Source organism: Sciurus vulgaris, assembly GCF_902686455.1.
Source record: "Sciurus vulgaris genome assembly, chromosome: 5".
Lineage (NCBI taxonomy): Eukaryota > Metazoa > Chordata > Mammalia > Rodentia > Sciuridae > Sciurus > Sciurus vulgaris.
The window spans coordinates 92,386,571-92,404,909 of NC_136465.1; the positions used below are offsets into that span (position 1 = coordinate 92,386,571).

General features: G+C 35.4%; 1 protein-coding gene across 7 annotated transcripts in view; it reads right to left on the reverse strand.

The window, feature by feature from the left end:
• SOX5 (SRY-box transcription factor 5) overlaps nt 1–18,339 on the reverse strand; it is a 955,660-nt gene that overhangs the window by 899,666 nt on the left and 37,655 nt on the right. For 2 of the 7 annotated variants that reach the window (XM_079142038.1, XM_079142037.1), the window contains exon 2: nt 17,436–17,523. The exons of the other annotated variants lie outside the window; for them this stretch is intronic. The gene's annotated coding sequence lies outside the window, so the exon portion shown is untranslated. The remainder of the gene's footprint in view (nt 1–17,435; nt 17,524–18,339) is intronic. 7 annotated transcript variants of the gene reach the window in all.

Genomic DNA, 18,339 nt, shown 5'->3' on the forward strand with positions numbered 1-18,339 from the left:
GTGTCATATTTCACATGCAAAAGAAAGAATGTGAAATTGGGGTTTGTTAGGATGGTACTTTTACAGTAAATATCTCTGCCTCACACAATAAGTGGAAGTTATGAGAAATCAGAACACATTTTACTATGGGCACAAGGCTGACCTAGTAATCAAATTTCAGGTCAGGCAGATGTTTCAAAAATTCCGTATGAGCAGAAATATGTTTTATCCCAGTTAAGGGTGCAAAAACTAAGGGCCTTCTTTTGGGAACTGAACAGCTTTAAGAATCTGATGAGAGCTATGGTTTCTTTCTACCAAAAGAAAAAAAAAATAGACTTACTAAAATTTTGCACACAACTTCATGAAATCCATAAAGTTCTGAAAGCTATCCATAACTCCAGTTTAAGAACCCTTATTCAAGGTTAGATAGAATACACAATGTATACACCTCAGGGCAGCATTTACAGTGGTCCTGTGTCTGTCGTGTTTTTAACTTAATAAGGACCCCAATTCTCCATAGATAATAATTCATTAATAATGATTTCATCAGGGCAAGGCCCCACATTTAGCGTTAAAGATACTCTTTAGACTGTTTTCTTAGTCAGCGCTGGCTGCTGTAACAAATTACCCCATACCAGTTGGCTTTAACAATAAAAATCTGTCTCACAGTTTCAGAAGTTAGTCCAAGATCTACACTTCAACCTGGTCAAGTTCTGGTGAGAACCCTCTTCTGTGCTTCATACTGTGACCTTTGACTATCCTCATGTGGAGGAAAAAAGAGCAGGCTCTCTGGACTCTTCTTATAAGGAAACTAAACCCATTATAAGGGCTTCAATATTGAGGCCTAATTACCTCACAAAGACCCCATCCCTTAACTGCATCACACTCTGACCAGGGCTTCAACATGCAAATCTGGAGGGGATGCAACCGTGTAGTTCATCACGACCTTAACCCTTTGTAATTTCTTCCCATAGAAAAGACTTCATCTTCCACTTGGTTACCCAAGCCCAGCCCACTGAGGAAAATGTGCTTCCACCTTGGCGTGTGCATCCTTCTAGATCCTCTACATGCAGGAAGAAGAGCAGTGTCACTTTGGCGTTCTCCTCTTGGCCATGTGCACTCAGAGGACTGAGCACCAGAGAATCACAGCAGAAGAGGCCTAATGCTCCTCCAGCCAGTGCTACTGAGCATTCCCCCTAGTTGTGAGCACCCTACATTGGAAGCACTTATGGGATTTTTTGAGGATAATCTGACTTCAAACTATTTTTTCCTTGTAAATGGGCTTTAAAACTTTTCCTTATGGTACGGTGATTATAATAGTATGACAATATCTCTACATGTGACCAAACAATTAGTGAACCAAAAAATAATTGATAGAACATCAACATCTCTAGCAATTAGAGATATGCAAATTAAAACTACACTGAGATTCCATCTCACTCCAGTCAGAATGGCAATAATAAAGAATACAAGTAATGATAAATGTTGGTGAGGATATGGGGAGAAAGGTACTCTCATAAGTTGCTGGTGGGACTATAAATTGGTGCAAACACTATGGAAAGCAGTATGGACATTCCTTAGCAAACTTGGAATGGAACCACCATTTGATCCAGTTATACCCTCCTCAGTCTATACCCAAAGGACTTGAAATCAGCATACCATAGTGACATGGTCACATCAATGTTCATAGCAGCTAAATTCACAATAGCCAAGCTATGGAACCAACCTAGGTGCCCTTCAACAGATGAATGGATGAAGAAAATGTGGTATGTATATACAATGGAATAGTACTCAGCCATAAAAAATGGAATTATGGCATTTGCTGGTGAATGGATGGAACTGGAGAATATATATGCTAAATGAAATAAGCAAATCCCAAAAAACAAAGGCCAAATGTTCTGTCTGATATGTAGATGCTAACCTACAACAAGGGAGGGTGGGGAGGGGACAAGTAGATGCTCACTGGATTAGGCAAAGGGAAATGAAGGGAAGAGAGGTGGGAGGGAACAGGAAGGGCAGTAGAATCGATTGGACATAGCTTTCTAGTCTTGTATTTGAATACGTGACCAGGGCAACTCCACATCATGTACAACCACAAGAATAGGATCCTAATTAGAATGACTTATACTCCATGTATGTATAATATACTAAAATACATTGTACTGTCATGTATAACTAAAAAGAACAAACAAAAAATTAAAAATTGCCCAGCACAGTGGCACATGCCTGTAATCCCAGCAGCTTGGGAGGCTGAATCAGGAGGATCACAAATTCAAAGCCAGCCTCAATAAAAGTAAGGCCCTAAGCAACTTGGTGAGACCCTGCCTATAAATAAAATACAAAATAGGGCTGGGGGGCTGGGGAGATAGCTCAGCTGGTAGAGTGCTTGCCTCGCAAGCACAAGGCCCTGAGTTTGATCCCCAGTACTGCAAAAAAAAAAAAAAAAAAAAAAAAAAAAAAAAAAAAAATAGGGCTGGGGATGTGGCTCAGTGGTTGAGTTCAATTCTGGGTACCAAAAAAATAAATAAATAAAACAATTTTAAAAAGTGATGAAATAGCATAATTTTTGTAATATATTCCTGTCACTTCAGAATAAAATAAACATATCTTTACATGCAAATAGTTACACTTTTACAAGTCTTGTTTTTATTGTCTACATATTATTCCACTAATTAGGATATTATATTTAAGCCTTGTTCCGTTTTAAAACATTTATATCATTTTCAATTTTTAACTATTTAAAACCATGAATTACATCTAACTGACAACAGAATAGAAATCAAAAAGAAAAGATGATTTTTAAAATTCTGAAAATGGACAAAAGTGCTCTAAGAGACATTCAAGTTTACAAAACCACCCCAGAAAGAAAAATGGATGTAATAATGAGTTTGAACAAAGTACTGTTAGTTTGTGCACTATAAATGCTTTTAGTAGTATTGCTTTAGGCCAAATCATCTATTGTCAAGTGAATTTTTTAAAATATGCTCTCAGTACAACATGAGGCTAATGACAGAGGTAAGTACAGCATTCCATGCAGGAGAAAGCAGTCAGGCTCTGTGGGATTGACTACAGCTTCCTACTGATCAATTTCCTGGCCTGAGCCTTCCAGAATGAAAATGTAGCTAGATAATCAAAGTGGAAGAACTAGTCCTTTTCCCTCCCTCTTCCATACAACTTGTATTTCAGAATAACCCAACGGTCTTAGTTGATAAGGTAAAATTCTTCTTTACAGAAACATTCCAGCCAGAAAATATGGAAGAAATGATAGAATCATGCCATTGATATTTTACAGTCTTTACTGAAATATTGGTTTGGACAACAATTACCAATGGATTAAACCATAGATATACAGTGACTGATGGTGACTCTGATGAGGAACTGGGCTGTCACCAGTGGGACCCACTGATCAATGTCAACGTCCTATAAATGATGATGATGATGATAATAATGATAGCTGAACCTGACTATCCAATCATACCTCTAAAGCTAAGTTCTATTTCTAGAAAATTCAGCATAGAAACAAGTTAAATATCACCACAGGAAGACAAACAGAGACTATGGAACATTCTATATGACAAATGACCTAGTTTCTGCCACAAGCAAATGACATTAGTAAAAGAGGAGAGGGAAAATGTTCTTGACTAAAACAGAATTAGAGGAATTAGAGACTTAACCAAAATTAATATGTGGTACTTATTTATATCATTAACAAAAAAAAATCTAACTGAAAAAAAGAATTTTTTTTTGCAACTTGGAAAGTTTCATTATACAAACAGAATTAGGTGATCTCAAGGGACAACTGCCAATATCATTAGGTTTAAAATGACACTGTTATCTATGAAAATGTGGTTGAAAGAGGGGTGAAACTGTATGGTATCTTGAATTTACTTTAAAATACTTCAGTGAAAGAAAAAAGAAAGGACAGGAATACATGAAAGTGTATCAAAATCTTAATATTGAATTCAGGAATCCTAAGACTTTCCCATTCTCCTGTGAATAGTTGAAAATTTTCATAATGTTTTAAAAGTTTTTCCATGTGATACAGAGGAGGAAGCCACGAGCTAGGGTGTTCTGTACCAGGCAGAAAAAAGGCACAAGCAAGAACTCTGACTAAAGAAATGGCATGACATCATCAGAGCACAGCAAGCAGTTGGGTATGAAGGGCAGGAAGCACAATGTGGAGAGCCAAGCCAGGAGCTTGAGCTGTTTCCCACTGGATATAGGAAATTAAGCAGGGTTTTAAAGTGAGACTGACATAGTTTGATTTCTACTGCCATCTAGACCATCACTCTAGCAGCCCTGTGCACAGTGAATATCAGGAAAACCATACATAGGAAAGCAAGTCTAGCAAATAAAGTCTGCTTAGTAGCCTACTGAGAAAACAACAGATAAAGAATGATAACCAGCCCAGTGGCTCAGGAGGCTGAGGCAGGAGGATGGTGAGTTCAAAGCCAGCCTCAGTAACTTAGCAAGGCCCTAAGCAACCTAGTGAGAACCTGTCCCTAAATAAAATATTTAAAAAGATCTAGGGGTATATAGCTCAGTGGTTAAGCACCCCTGAGTTCAATCCCTGGTACAAAAAAAAAAAAAAAAAAAATGATAACCAGGTAAAGGAGACTAGGAATATGATAGACAAGCCAGGAAGTAGTCATGGAAGGAAAGGAGAAGATGAGAATCAAAGCTAACTTTCACTTTCCAATGGAGTCACTAAGTGACTTTGACATTGTGATATGGAATTCAGGAAGAAAAGGAGATGCTGAAGAAAGGGGTGGGAGGAAAATGGTAATGATGAAGTCTGTGTTCAGCAAGTCAGGCATGAGGTTTCCGTGTGCAGCCCTGGGTACTGAGCATAACCAGAGCTACAGATCCAGGACTACAGGCAGCAGCTGGAGCTCAGGAATGAACAAGATCACTCACCCCATGGTTCAGGGGCTGTGTCTGACACTGTCCATTATCTAGCACCGTGTGGGGCTCATAACAAGTACTGGGGAAAGGTTGAGATTGACCAAACAGAATGTGCAGAGTGCAAAGAACAGAGGGCTGAGGGCAGACCTCTGGACGCTCTATGTCAAGGAGTGAAAACATGACAAAGTCCTCTAAAGCAAATGAGTACTAAAGCTCAGACTAAAAGGAGCACGGCGACCGTGAGCCACAGAAAATTCCAAGAGGAGTCAAACACTATGTCAAATACAGGAAATTAGAAAGACAAAGTTTGGAAATTGCCTATTCAGTGGCCAAAATGGAGGTACCTGATGATTTTAGCCTTTCTACCAAATCCCTGAGGCAAATGACCTACTTTGCTCACCCTAAAAATAAAGACAAGTAGCAGCATGGTGGCCAGTCAGTAGACAATACCACTATTTGTGTGACCACGATCATGTCATTTAACCTTTCTATTCTTTCCTTATTCTTAAAATGAAGCCTATGAACTATATTATCTGTAAGGTTACATTCAGTTCTAAAATTCTGCAAAAGCAAATCCTTTGGTTTAAAGTGTTCCGAAGATAGCAGGAGCCATGGACCCACTTTGAGACCCATTACATTTTAAGCTGGACTTTTGGTGTACGCGCTCTCTTTCCTTTGCTTCATCCTTTTTTTCTCTCCCACCTTTCTTTCTATAGAGTGGTCTCTAAATTCTCTCAGGGGTGACCGTGACAGACCTTATATGAACATAAAAATGACCATGACACTTAATGACAAGCACAAAAAGGAGGGAGGCATGAGAAGAGATGTCAGCCTCAGGATTTATTAGTGCCAATAATTCAAAAATAAAAGAAATACCAGTGGATGAATTCTAAAATTTCCTGTAGGGATTTACAGTAATTAGTAGTGATAGCCAAAATGCCATTAATGCAAAAAACAACCCAGAAAGCACACAGCACCGAGCCTCCTAACCTGTGGGAAGCTAGATAGATGTGCTTGAGTGGAACGTGGGACCTCAGGTCAGCAAGCTATGAAAAGGCCCTCGCTTGCATTGGGGCCGCACTTACAAATGGCTGTCATGCTCTTGGCCCAGCAAATAACTAGAAAATTAATTCATGTCATGCCAGCAAATTGGTTACCTTTGGTCTCATCCACACCACATATTTAAATCAAGTCAGTGAGATCAAGCAGTTTAACACTGCAACTAGAAATCTTCCAGTCATAAAGTTCAGGCAATGAATCTAACATTCCCACTGTTACTTTTATTGATAAATGTTAAGAATGCTGGCCATGAAATTCAGATAAAAAGAAATATATATATATATATATATATATATAAAATATATAATTTTTTTCTTTTCACTTATATTAATGGCTTCACAAATCATCTTTAAAACTACTAAGAAGAAAAGATATCATCTGAATAAGAAGTTTCATGTTTACTACATCAGAAAGAAATGACTCAAATAGACTGAAATCACTTTTCACAAATTAATCTCACAATCAGGAAGCTACAAAAACAAGTATATATTCATGCTCTAAATAGACATTTGTTCATCTTGCTGTCTACAATCAACACACAGGTGACAGAGTGTTTTGGAAGCAATTAAAGAACATAGAATGAAGATATGAAAAATAAGAGGATAATACACACAAGGATGATGAAGAATGTATCGACTGACCAGAATAGATGCTATGCATATGGCAGGAATTTTTAACTGAGGTCTGTTTCTCTATAACTCAATCAACTGGTTCCAATTTTCAAATTTTTAATGATCTTAAAAGAGTTATGCCTCCAAATGCTGATTAAGACAAATCAAATTAAACACCTAAAGGAGGGGTCATTATACAGGCAGGAAGAGAATAACCAGGCAGGAAGTAAAAACCAGGTAGATAAGCAAACAGGATGCAGATCACTGGCACCAGAAGTTGGATAGTTAAAAGTTATCAGAAACACATGTATAAGTATTTTGAAAATACAGGTCTGGCCACAGTCCCGTAAATTCAGAGTGTGCCTGAATTTTTGAAAATCCACAGGTGATTCTGATGATCAGCCAGGATTGAAATCAAAGGATCTAAGGCATGAGATAAGAGACCTGAAGGCAGGGAACATATGCCAGGTACCAGAATGATTTTGAGGTGAGGATCTAGTCCCAACAAGAGTTTCTTAAACACATGAATCTAGATCATGAGCTGGCCCCAGGGTATGTGTACGCACCGTGAGCTATTATTGTCCCTGCCTGGAAGCAGGAATGAAGAAAGAGATGCCAAGGAAATCTTTTGTGTGCATTCCACTTACTTTCATAGTCACACAAATCTCAGGAAGTTGTAATGAATCACTTCATATGTGAGTCTCTTGCTCCCCCTCCCCAAAGAAAGCCAATTCTGCAGGACTAAGGAATGTGACTAATACTTTATTGCTCTAAGCTGGTTATACAGGTGCTATCATTTGGATGTGAGGTGCCCCCCAAAAGCTCATGTGTGAGACAATGCAAGAAAGTTCAGAGAAGTAGTATTGGTTATGAGAGCCTTAACCTAATTAGTGAATTAATCTCCTGATGGGATTAACCAAGTGATAACTGAGAACAGGTAGGTATGGCTGGAGGAGGGCATCCTTTGGGGTATATATTTTGTATCTCAGTGAGTCTCTCACTCTCTGCTTTCTGATCATCATGTGAGCTCTTTCCCTGTGCCACACTCTTCCGCTATGATGCTCAGCCTCACCTCAAGCCCGGAAAAATGGACCCAGCTGTCTATGGAATGAGACCTCTGAAACCATGAGCCCCCAAATAAACTTTCCCTTATCTAAAGTTGTTCCTGTCAGGTCTTTTGGTTGAAGCAGCCAAAAAATAAATAAATAAATAAATCTCACTAAAACAATGGAAAACATAAATAAGTTATTATAACTACTTTGTTGCAAGGAATCTCCAAACCATACCCCTCCCCTTGCCCTCTACCCACCTCTCTGAAGTCATATGAACCAGAAGAATTATTTTTCTTTGAATTTTCACTTTCAAAATCCTAATTTTTATTTTAAAATTCAACTTTAAAATTTACATTGTCTTTAATTTTTTAAGTTAACACACTACAATTTAGTAATCCACTCACCTTCAGTTTAATCTATTCACACCACTTTCTTCACAATACCCAAGGTTCCATGATATATTAAATTTCTGTGTCAACTGACATGGCATTAACATAGGCATTACTGATCAGGAACTCTCAAATAAACATTTGGTCAGTTCAAATTGTATCACTATGATTATTTCGAAAGAATCATTTGAGTTTTATTTTCAAAATTTTAATGGGATATCAAAATTCAGTAAATATTGAGCACTTACCTTGTGCATTTTTAATTTATATACAATATGCATTTAGGAGTTTTCTCAATAAAGGCTATTGCAATATATTTTAAAATTAATCCACCATCCAGATTAAATACAGTATTAATTCAATTATTATTAAAAACATGTATTTCAATCACAAGCAGGTATAAGCAACGATCATAAAATCAATTTAATGCAATGACCTTCTCAGTCAGAAATTCTGAAGCCTGAATAATCTCTAGGCAAAGTGCTACTCTCCATCCAGAGGTCTTAGATTTGCCCAGTTCAAAAGCTGTCCTAAAATGCAGATCTATCTTCTACTGGAACAGCAATCTACATAATTTAGCAGAAGTTTCTAAAGACTGTCATAAGCTCTAAATCCTTTCTGAAATTAAGCATAGAATCCTAACTCCATTCCTTACATTTTGACCAGAATAAGTTTAACCACTCACTCTTATTTCCAGAAATCAAGGTTTAATAAAGCTGAAAAATACTTGAGACTTAAATATAACACCTTTAACTGAAAGAAGACAATGTGGACAAATGTTCCTCTGTGTGTTGCCATTCTCTGGGCCTTCAGCACGGTTTAAAAGGAGAGGTAGAGAGTCTGGTACAACAGAGAGATCTGTGAAGTCACCGAAAGGCCCAAGCCAGGTTCCAGTCGTAACTTTGTGCTAACTAAACAGAACACCTTGGGCCAGTCAGGCAATGATTCTAGAACTCAATTTCTGCCTCTGTAAAATAAAGGACTTCAAGTCAGGTTACCATTCACATCTCTTTCAAAATTCCAGGATACACAATTATCCCCAAATTCAAAGAGAATCTGTTCAAACAAGGACTATAATCCACTCAGGGTCATTTTTGTTAACTTGATAGAAAATGATCAGGGAAGTCTAATCAGGTTAATTTGAACAACATTAAGAAGAGTGGTTTTAGGTTTTTAGAAATTCATCATAGTTCCTTCTTACAAATGAAGCCTCTGTAGTTACTATGAAGGCAAGAACTGTTGCTTTTCCCAATAAAACTTGTTTGTAACCTGGTAAGCTTTTCTTCTCATCAATAGCGAGGCATAACAGTAGGGAGTAATTAAGGGAATCTCAAATACATGTCTACTCTTCACCGGTTCAACAATCTAGGGTTCAAATTCAGACCACTGTGTTTCTTTACATATTTTTGTACTTTTTTGGGAACATCAGAAGAATTTTTCAAGGCAAAATGCTATATTACCACTCCCCATTCTGACTTTAATTATAGTCTTTGGCATTGCCACTGAGTTTGATCTGTTACACACACACACACACACACACACACACACACACACACACTCATAAGCATACTATTACCCCCAAAGCAAATTCCTCTTATCTTCTCAATTTGTCATGACAAGTTGTTAAATTACAGAACCATACATTTTAAGAATAGGAAAACTTAAGAGATTTTCCAGCACAATTGTAATCCTAATAAAAATGGCCCACCTCATTCTCTAGAACAGGACTTTCACTACTTTACAAGGTAATCCTTTCCCAGGTCTGGACAGCTCTAATATTTCGGAAGTTTTTCACTTAAAGCAGTAAAATGATCACTTCGATTACTGTTAGTGCTCTGAGAGTAGAACAGAGCCCATTGGCTGTCTCTCCCACATGCCAGATCTTTAAGTGCTTAAGGACAGTTGTTGTGTCCCTACTCATGTCCCTGGACCTACTCAAGTTTGTCAATAGAACCTTTCAACAATTTGCCAATTGCTTCTTTATATACTATATATATATATATATATATATATATATATATATATATAAATGTCAATGAGCCTTTATTTTATTTGTACATTTATTTATATGTGGTGCTGAGAATTGAACCCAGGGCCTCACACATGCCAGGCAAGCACTCTACCACTGAACTGAACCACAGCCCCAGCCCCTAGTTGCTTCTTTCAATAGCACCATAAAACTACAGGCTAATCAACCCTTAAGCTCCACATTATTATTCTCCAAGGAACCACTCTCAAGAGACTCTCCATCACTGTGACCTTACATACTATGTTTACATTTATCTGAATATTGAATTCTGATCATTCTGTTGAATATATAAATTAACCCTCCAAGATATGTATCACATAAAGATAGGGCAAGCAGGCTTTCATGGAAGTTATCAACAGATATGCCAAGTCAAGGGCAAGGTCAGAAACCATATTCCATTAACACCGATCAATGAATTAATTATCTATGAGTTCACTTGTTCCACCTGCCAAAAATCTACCTAACTACATCATGCTATCATTTAACCACCATTTTCTCATTGATGGAGAAAGGAAAGACTGTCAAATTTTCAGAAATATGAAGATAACACCTAAATATGTTATATTATTTCAGTGAAATAGGAATGCCTCATTTTTACTTCAGAGGCAGAATAGTAAACAAGTTAAATTATGGGTCCTGTGTTAGACTGCCACAGTTCAAATCTTGGTTTGAGCATATATTATTATTTGTGGGACCAATAAAAAATGACTTGATCTTTTGAACTACAGTTTCCTCATTGGTAAAATTAGATCTGTTGGATTATCATAGGTTCAAGTTAATTCACACATATAAAGTATCTAAAGTAGTGCCTTGCATACAGTAACACTAATTATACATTATCTTTATTTTTTTTAATCTAGCACAAAGTTTTGATCATTCAAAATAACAGCCTAATGCAATGTATAGAGTTCTGAATGGGAAATCAAGCGATGTTGGTTGTAACCCCAGTTCTGCTGTGGCATATCCCAAGGGACATGACAGCCACTTATAGAACCAATGAAATTATTCCAGTATACCAGGTCTAATAAATCTGTCAAAAATTAATAAAGCAAAATTTGTTCTTATCAAGCTGTATGCTATCTCTTCTTTCGTAAGCACAAAGAATCTATTTACCAACTCACCTAGGACTACAAAATTAATTAATATACATTTTCAGAAAAACATATTCGATTCCACTTGAAAGCCACAACATTGGTCTATATACTTTTCCCAGAATGTTTCTCACAACTATGAGAAAAATCATGAGCAAATTGCATAACTGCTCAATTACAACTGAGTGACTATGAGCAAATTCCTTCATAAGTGCAAACATACACTTATCTGGGACTGGACGCTTGAGCTCAGTTTGAGGGTTAGACATACTCTCAATCTCTTCCATATTCCAGCCTAGGCTTGCATTTCCATTTCAGGATAAAAAGGAAAAGAAAGAACAGAGGTTGAGTATTGCTTCCTTGGCCATGTCAATGATTGCTATTACAATCCAGCGTTATCACAGTAAACTTTTGAGGGCTATACCCTTGTTATATTTTGGTTCCCAGAATGCAAACAAGAGCATGTACCATATGAAAGGTGGTTCTCAATAAGTATCTGTGCTATGAATGAATGACTGTGATCATTCCTTGCCTTTCTCAAAAAGCTCCAACTTTTCTGCTCCTTCTTCTATCTTTGATGTTTACCCCTTTAAATGCTGAGCTTATCAAAGAACTTGTGATGCAGTTACACTTTATTTAACTCCGTTTCTTTCTCAGCAGGATTATTCTCAATTATATAGTCAGAATTACAATTTTAGAGCATCTCATTTTTTGTAAGCTATATTTCTTCTTTATAATCTCTGTACATGGAATTATAAATCAGGCAACATTCATGCTTAATTGGTATTTTCAGTGTAATTTTTTGTTTCTTCCTCCATTCTTTATATTTCAGCTTCAAAACATTTAGGCTCCTAACACTAGAAAAGATAAAAATAATAATATAAATTTGTTCTTTTGTATCTTTAAAGCTTTCATATTTCAGTTCCAATGCTATAAGTTCTTAAATTAATCTGTAAAATGATTTAAAATCTAAATACTAAACAATAAGTAAGAGAATAAAAGTTATTCTAAAGAACTAAAATACTAAACCTAAAATATACATTAGCTTTCAAAAGCAGGCATATTATAACTGATCCTTTAAAACCACCCTTGGTAATTTAAATTATAATAATGTCTAATTCACATAGCAAGTGTTCTAATTCACAAAGCAAGTTGTAATATCAAGTTCTACCCCACCCCTTGCCTTGCTACCTCTTGACCAAAGAAGAAACACTGTGAGCAGTAAATTAATAAATTCTGACTAGTATGTAAAAATGGAAATCTCCAAGAAGATCTAAAATCATTCAAAACACAATCACATAGCCCATCAGACAGGGGTACTAGCACTTGGTGTATGTGGCTCCAGTGGCCAATTCAAGAAGCAGAAGGCAGTGTAACAAAGTGATGGGAAAGGGAAAAAAACAGCAAGAGAAAAGCAAAGGAAGTCGAATCCAATTATTAGCAGACAGTTTAAAAAGAAAGACAATCTTTGAAGATATTGAGAGATTAAATCTTAAGACAATAGTTCGTGGTCTTAGTGATTACCCTAGAAGACTAATGGATGTTTAACCCTGACCAAACATGTTATCTTACAGTAACTGAAACACAGTTCTCAAAAAATTAAAAAAATAAATGTGTTTTTAAACAACTCCCCACCCCAGATTTAGAAATCTGCAACAGGTAGATAAGCATATAGTCATATCACCATGTGCTGCTCAAAACATTAAAGCTGTTTTCTTAACAAAATTTAAAAAAATTTTTACACAATTCTATAGTGAATGTACCTCCATAAAAATTTTGAAACCTTATTTATACAAAGCATCACCATTTTCAAGTATAAAATAGCAACTCCCAACTCATGCACAGTGAATAGAAAACAGTTTCATCGTACAAAATAAAACGCAATTTTATGTTTCGAATTTCTAAATCTGTTTCTCACTACCTTCAGTTTTGTTTTATATATCATTTATTGATCGCAAACTTTGTTAATCACAATTTAGACAAATCAGATCTTTCTATCAGCTTGGAAAAGTTCTATTTTGTTAAAGCTTGAATATTCTCATAGTTGCATAATCCAGGAAATGTTTTTAAAAAGTGATAAGAAACTAAGAGGTGGTTTTCTTTTCCCCAGAAAATACAGAGAATCACTTATATCTCTGCCAGATATATTTAGAATATTGGCAGCTCAAATTGGCATGATTGACACAACCAGATAACACCCGAAACAGACCCAGGGCTATAGAAAATCGTTATCATAAGCAGTTTTGTGATCCATTTTTACCCCCTCTGTAAAACAGGTAAAGAGAATGCTCCAAGATATCACACATAGTCATTTACATACAGTATCATTTTATGGAATTTTCCAAGGTGCTAATTAAAAGTTTTAATGAATGTTAATCATCTGTCAATTTCATTGGCAATCTCTGTTCAACCATATGCTTCTCTTTTACACCTGTGAGTTTTTTTTTTTTTTTAAAACATGACTTTAAATTGTTTTACCTCCTTAACATGATATTTGTATTAATATTTGGGAAACAAAATTTCAGCAGCTTATACAGCAATTTTCTATAGTTCTCTTATGCATTTTCTAATTTTTTAAAGGTATGGTGTAAGATTTGTATGATCATTATACTTCCAAGAGAGGATCTAAAAATGTTTATATTTTTAAATCTTTATTCTGGTTACATGTCCAAGAAATAATGCTGAATTTGGAAAATTGAGAAGAGCACTGCATCCCAAGATACTAGAAATAAAATTCTATCTCATTAAATCACTGTACAACTTTTGCTACTGTAATTGTTCTCCTGTTCATTATATACTTACATGTGATCACCCATTCATTCAAAATATGCACATTAAGGACCTCTCTAAATTTTTGACAAATCGGAATGACCAGAACAGCCAAATATTTCTTTCCTCAGTAAGCTTACATTCTATTTGAGAGAGGCAAGAAAATTTTAAAAGTATGTAGCAAATTCAAAATAGTAATAAGAATGAAAACAGAAAAGAAGGGAAAGTGAAGGTAAATATATGTATTCATAGAGTGGAATATCTCCGAGTATACACATGTGTGTGGGGGGGGGTCGGTCCAACAGGCACGGGAATAACAAATCATTAAGGTTATTTGCCACTGTAATAACTTGCTACTGATCCAGGAAAGAAATGGGACCACCACAGGTTTCGAACAGAGGAGTAATACCATCTGTGTACCTTTTAACATGGTCTCTCTGGAATTTGACATCTAAATCCATGAAACTCAAAGTTCCAAGAGAGTTAATCCCATGAAGACAACTCTGAGATACATTATAACCAAAATTATCAAAAGTCAAAGATAGAGAGTTTTGAAAGCAGAAAAAAAGGGACTCATCACATATAAGGAACTGTTATAAGTCTGTAAGGGGATTTCTCAGCATAAATCTTACAGTTTCAGGAGAGAATGGGATGGTATATGGAATATACTATAAGGAATATCCTGCCAACCAAGAATGATACATCTGGCAAAATTGTCCTTCAAAAATGAAAAAGAGGGCTGGGATATAGCTCAGTGGTAAAGTATTTGCCTAGCATTGGCAAGGTTATCAGTTAGGTTTCTAGCACAGAAGGAGCAAACAAATGAACAAAAGAAAGAGGTGGTGGAAAAAGAAGGAAAGACAGACAAACAGATAACATCTTTTCCAGACAAACAGAAACTGAGGAGACTGTCACCACTATACCTGCCTTACCATACATGCTTAAGGAAGATCTTCAAATTGAAATGAACATGCTAAACAGCAAAATGAAAACATTTAAAAGATAAAAGTAAATATGAGAGACTGGAGTTGTGGCTCAGTGGTAGAGTGCTTGCCTGGCATGTGTGAGGTCCTGGGTTCGATACTTAGCACCACATATAAATAAATCAAATAAAAGATGAACTGAAAACTAAAGAAATATTTTTTTTAAAAAGTAAATGTGTGTGTGTGCGTGTTAATATAACATTGAAAAGGTGGTGCATAAATTATTAACCCTAATACTAAAAGATAAAAGTAAATATATATATGTTAATATAACATTGAAAAGGCAGTGCATAAATTACTATTAACCCTAATACTAAAATTAAAATAAAAGTTATTAGTAGGGGGAATGAAAGTGTAGAGATTCCTTATACAAAGTTAAATTGTTATCAAGTTAAAAGAGAAGGTTATAATTACAAGAATTTGTAAGCAAGCCTTGAGCTAACCAGAAAGAAAAAATCTATAGAAGATACATAAAGGTGGGAGGGGGAAGTGGTATGTGGAACAAAGCAAATCACATCAGAAAACCATCAAGCAAAAAAGGAAGACAGCAAGAAATGATGAGAGGGAAAAAAACAAGTGCAATGCAGAAAACAGCTAACAAAATGCAACAGTAAACCCTGATTTAGCAAAAATTATCTTAAATGTAAATGGATTAAATTCACCAATCAAAAGGCCTGGAATAGTTGAATGGATTTTAAAAAAATAAGATCTAGTGGTATGTTCTTTACAAGGGACTCACTTGAAAATTAAAGACATGCATAGGTTGTAAGTCAAGGAATAGGAAGTTATTTCATGCAAATGGTAACCAAAAGAAATCAGTGTGGCTATCATTACACCAGCAAAATAGACATTAAATCTAAAACTATCTCTAGAGATAAAGATCATTATATAATGATAAAATGGTCAATTCAAGAGGACTATATAACAATTTTATATTTGTAATATATAATTTATAATATATCAGAACATATATGTAAAGCAAGTATTGACAAATTAATGGAAGAATTCACAATACAAAATTTATAGTAGGAGAACTCATTATGTCATGTCTTAATTCATTTTGTGCTGCTATTACATGATACCAGAGTCTGTGAATTTAAAAGAAAAAAGATTTATTTCTTACAGTTCTGAAAGCTAGGAAGCCTAAGATTGAGGGCCTCACATACACTAATGGCCTTCGTGCTACATCATCCCATTTTGAAAGGTGGAATAGCAAAAAGATGAAAAGCACAAGTTTAAGAGAGGGAAGGAGGTTGAACTCATCCTTTTATCAAGAACCCACACCCCCAATAACTAATCTATTTCCATGATAATAGCATTAATCCATTCATGAGAACAGAGCCCTCATGACCTACTCAACTCTTAAAGGTCTACCTCTCATCACTGCTGCACTAAGGATTAAGTTACTAACACATTAACTTTGAGGGACACCTCTAAACTAGAGGACCCCACTTACAAAAATGGGTAGAACAACCAGACAGAAAATCATAAAGAAAACAATTGACTTGAAAAGACTACAGACCATGTGGACCTAATAGACATATAGATATCTTTCCACTCAACATAGTAAGAATCACATCCATTCTCTTAAGCACAAAATAAGTCAACAAATTTAAGAAAATCAAAACAAGTTCAAGTATCTTTTTTGGTTATAATGGAACACAACTAGAAATCAAAAACAGCAAGGAAATAGGAAAATTCACAAACACATGGAAACTAAACAGTATGCTCTTGAACAACCTTTGGGTTAAGAGAAAACCAAAAGGGAATGTAAGAAGCATCTTGAGAAAAACAAAATGAAATGACCACAGCATTTCAAAAGTTGCAGGACAAGACACAGGGAATAGCAAGAAGAAAGCTCATGGTGATAAACGCTTATACTGAAAAATAAGAAATGTCTCAAAAAAATAACCGAATTTATACCTTGCTGTGCTACAAAAAAGACCAAAGTTAGCAGAGGAAGGAAATAACAAAGATTAGAGCAGAAATAAATCAAATACAGATTAAAAACACAGGAAAAAAATCAACAAAATTAAGTGTTGGTTTTTCAGAAGATAAACAAAATTAACAAACCCTTAACTAGATGAACTACAAAAGAGAGAGAAGACTCACATAAATAAAATCAGAAATGAAAGAAGAGATGGATGCCTCAGAAATAAAAAGGATGTAAGAAACGACTATAAACACTTAAATGCCAACAAACTGGATACTTAGAAAACATAGATAAATGCCTAGAAGCATAAAACCTACAAACCTGAATTATGAACAGATATGGATATTGAATCAATAAATAAGAATCACCAAAGAAAACCCTAGGTTTCACTAATCAATTGTTCCAGGTATTTAAAGAATTAATGTTAATCCTTCTCACTCTTGCAAAAAAATTGAAGAGGATGGTACATTTCCTTATTTCATTTTATAAAGCCAAAATTACCCTGATGCCAAAGCCTGACAAAGAGTCAAAAAAAAAAGAAAGCTACAAGCCAATATCCCTGATGAAAATAAATGTAAACATCCTCCACAAAATACTATCAACTTGAATTCGGCAGCCCATTAAAAGGACCATACCTTCTGGCAAATCTGAATCCCAGCTACTTGGGACACTGAGGCAGGGAGATCTCAAGTTCTAGGCCAGCTTCAACAACTTGGTAAGACCCTGTTTCAAAAATAAACAAATGAAAAGGGCTGGAGCTATAGCCCGGTGGCAATTCACCCTTGGGTTCAATCTGTAGTACTGCAAAAAAGCAAAAAAAAAAAAAAAAAAAAAAAAAAGCTTTTTTAAAAAAATTAAAGTATCACACCCCATGAACAAATGAAATTAATTCCTGAGATGCAAGAATGATTCAACATAGGCAAAACGATTAATGTGATAACTGACAGAATAAAGGATAAAATCACATGAGTATCTCACAGTGCAGAAAAGGGATTTGACAAAATTCAATGCCTATCACAATAAACTCTCCACAAACTAGAAAAAGAAAGAATGCATCTCAACATAATAAATTCTATATATGAAAGCCACGGCTACTTATACTCTCCAGTGAAAAAATTGATTTTCCTCTAATATCTGGAATAAGACAAGGATGCCTACTCTCATCCCTTCAATGTAGTACTGGAAATCCTAGTCAGAGCAACAAGGTAACATAAGAAATAAAAGGCCTCAAAATTAGAAAGGAAGAAGTTAAGTTATCCCTGTTTATAGATGATGTAATGTTCTATATAGAAAACCCTAAAGACTCTGTTTTTAAAAAATTGTTAGAACGAATAAATTGATGTGTAAAAATTGGTTACATTCCTATATAGTTGCCAAAAACAATAGGGAAATGAAGTTAGGAAAACAATACCATTTATACTAAGACCAAAATTAATGACATACTTAAAAATTAACTTAACAAAGGAGAATAAGAGCTAGTATGCAAGAACTACAAAACATTGGTGACAGCAATTTAAAAAGACACAAATAAACAGACAT